At 52.1% G+C, this 3,082-nt stretch overlaps 1 protein-coding gene across 1 annotated transcript in view; it reads left to right on the top strand.

Moving 5' to 3' along the window:
• Positions 1 to 1,077: 1,077 nt before the first annotated feature.
• The window catches only part of NHLH2 (nescient helix-loop-helix 2), a 4,887-nt gene continuing 2,882 nt past the window's right edge, over positions 1,078 to 3,082 (top strand). Inside the window, exon 1 of the mRNA XM_027653702.1 lies at positions 1,078 to 2,375. The gene's annotated coding sequence lies outside the window, so the exon portion shown is untranslated. The remainder of the gene's footprint in view (positions 2,376 to 3,082) is intronic.

The raw sequence follows: 3,082 nt of genomic DNA, 5'->3' as shown, positions 1-3,082 counted from the left end.
CTAGAGGGCCAGGTGACATGCAGGGAGATTGTATTCTTTGCTAGGGTATCTACCATTTTCAAAAAAATAGACAAACCCCCCAAATTGTTCAGGCATGCTACTCGTTCTCGTTAAGGTCCTGTAAATCGTAGTTAGTGCAGAAGCTCTCCCCATTTGGAGATCTCCCAGCCTGTTGCATATGGGTGAACTGCAGGGATCCCTGCAAGTGTTTTCCTGCCGCCTCACCCCCACCCATCCTGCTGATGGGACCTGGAATGACCCACTGAACTGCTGGTGAGCAGCAAGACCAGTTCTGCTCTGTCTCACTCACCCTCCTGGTGCCCCTTTATGCGGGCTCTGAAGGGTGCCTACCAGCTCAAGCTCCTGTCACAGAAAAATTGCAACAAAGGATGACTATTACACCAAGAAAAGTGGCTACGGCCCCCATTTGAAGTGATCTGCAGAGAGAGTGATGAGGATCAGAGTGGAGAAGGGGCTGCCATCTGGGAGGGACTGGGACAAAACAGCAGCAAGAGGAGTCACTTTGGTCACAGGCATCCTCTGGCTCTGGCGTGCAGGGCCATGGCTCCATCCAGCTTCTTGTGAGCAGAAAAGCCACAGACTCATGGCTGGCTCCCTCGCCTCATTGTCTGTGCACTGGAGCAGGGAAGGCAGAAGGCAAAGGGACCAGGGGGGCCTTTCGGCCCCCCCGGCTCTGACAGGTCCATGACTGCCACAGATCAGGATTGGGGGTGGGTGGGAGACAGGACATGGGGACCACCAAAACAAATGAACTAAAAAAACAGTCTGATGATTCTCCACGTGCTTGGTGTACATGATGCAAATTGATGTTTAAAGCTTATTTATTATCTTACATGTGAAATGCCAGCGGTGTTTTTCTAGATCAGTGGGTATCCGATATTTGGTCGGCGGGGAGACGACGGCAGTGGGAGCGAGCATGTCTAGAGACTGTATATCCAGAGGCTAGGGTTTATATCATGGGCTGCTCTCGACTGTTATAATTTGTGGCACAGATTCAGCGAGAATCTGATCTGCTGAAAATATTTGGGCTGTGAAAACTCCCACACTGTGACAGATGTCAAGTCCAATTAAGTGACTCGTGTCCAGGTTTCTGTCCAATAGGCTTTCCCATTAAATACCAATTTAAGAGGGAAAAAATGCCGCCCCCTTTTCTCCGAGCCTTTATCTCTTTCGACCATCTCTAGCCGAAACCCTTTGGTACGAGAAGTGGATCCGCACGCATCTCCGCTCTGTCTGTCTATCTGTCTCGCCGTTGCCACCTTCCGCACCCCTCCTTGGCTTCTTTGCCACTCCGGGAGGGGTGGGAGGAGGAACTGCACTTTCTTTTTGTGCATGTGAGCGTACCTTTTCCTGCGCCGCCGTTATCTCTCGCAGCCGCTCCGAACCTGCGCCGAGATTTTCGTTTATTTTGTTTTGCTTTTCTTTTTCAGCGTTCGCATATTTTCCTTTATCCTTACTCGAAAGATGCAGGAGGAGTTAGGAAGCTCAGGGACGAATGGGGGTTTCGTTTATCCTTTTTTTTCCTCCCCTCGCCAGTTCTTGAAGGACTAGAAGAAAAACTAAACCAAACATTCATTTTCCGACGGCTTCTCTCCCCTCCTCCTGCCCCTCTCCGCCGGACCGGTGAATTAACAAAACCGCAGGTTAAAACCCCATCCAAAAAAAAAAAAAAAAAAAAAAAAAAAAAAGAATAGAGAAGAAAGGAGGGAGCGACGCATTGTTACCCCGACCCGCGGCGTGCCTGCGCGCCGGGCCGCGGCGGAACAAAGCGGCAGCGCCGCGCTGGGCTCCGCGCCCCGGGCTCCGCGTCCGGCCCGGCCCGGCAGCGGCGCGGCCGCCGCTGGGAAAGAGAGGCCGAGGGGACGGGAGACAGGGAATAATCCCGAACGGTGCCGGTGCTGTCGCAGCATCCCCTTTGTTATTTATCGCGACCGGGGAAGAGGAGGAAGAAAAGCGGGGGAGACGGCACTTTTCCCCCTGTAAAACCGACTGGGCGCAGCCGCCGGGGCGCTGCATCCCGCTGCCCCGAATAAACGGGAGGAGGAGGACTTTGATGGGGGAAACGCTTTTTCCTCCCCTGATGCATCGTAAGTAACTTAAGTTGTTAATCATACTCCGCAAACAAACACGGCGATAACATCTCCTATCTCTGGAGCCCTGGAGGCCGCGGCGAGGGATGAGATCTGCCTTTACCCATCCGAGCAGGACACTTTTCCGCTCGTAATTAATTTGATTTGATTTTGATTTTTTAATTTTTCCATGCTCCGCTCCCGGAGGGTCATTTGAACTGTAAAGGAATCGCCGAGGGGGCGAGGGGACCTGGAGAGAGAGGCTGTCCAAACGACTCCACCGAGGTAAGCAGCCTTAATAATATCTCCCTTTTGCAGGTAGCACGGGGGATGGATTTACTGTAATAACAAACAAAAAAAAAAAAAATAGAGACGGGGACAAAAAGTCTCTTTCCGGATCAGCTCGCTAAAACCCACCATACGGATAAAAACCCAAACCAAAGAGAAAAATTCAACTCACACTGCAGAGAAACCTCTAAGCAACTTTCTTCAGGAAGCACCTCTTTTAATTGCCCGTTTTCGTACAACCGCGCTGCAAATCCTCCCTCTCTAGTGTGCTTTCGCACGAGCCCCCTCGCTTGAATCCCAGCTGAAAGGTGATTTTAAACCTTTCTTATGCATCTTTTTGCCCCACGAGATCGCTGATACCTGACCTGCGCGCTAGCCGGGATTTTTCCCTACCTCTGCCTTGTGGGCCTGATTAACGCTCCTTATTAAAAATCGAAGAGGAAGCGTTTCCGACGGCCCTGGCAAGAGGCGGCCCTTTCCCAGGGAAAGAAGCGCTCTCCTCTCGCCCTCCCCGGTCCTGGCCCCCTGCGCACCCCGGGGAGTGCCGAGCCCCGGCCCCCGTTGGAGCCCCGCTGGCCAGCCACGCGTGTCCCGCTTCTCGTCCCGTGGGGGGAGGCTTCGCTCTAGCCCTGCCTGGGAAGAATTCCTCCTGCCCGTATTATTATTATTATTATTATTATTATTATTATTATTATTATTATTAT

Source organism: Corapipo altera, unplaced genomic scaffold, assembly GCF_003945725.1.
Source record: "Corapipo altera isolate COAL_440 unplaced genomic scaffold, ASM394572v1 61, whole genome shotgun sequence".
In the NCBI taxonomy this organism is placed as follows: Eukaryota; Metazoa; Chordata; class Aves; order Passeriformes; family Pipridae; genus Corapipo; species Corapipo altera.
Note: the sequence above shows the minus strand (reverse complement) of the source record. Positions and strands in the feature narration are given on the sequence as shown.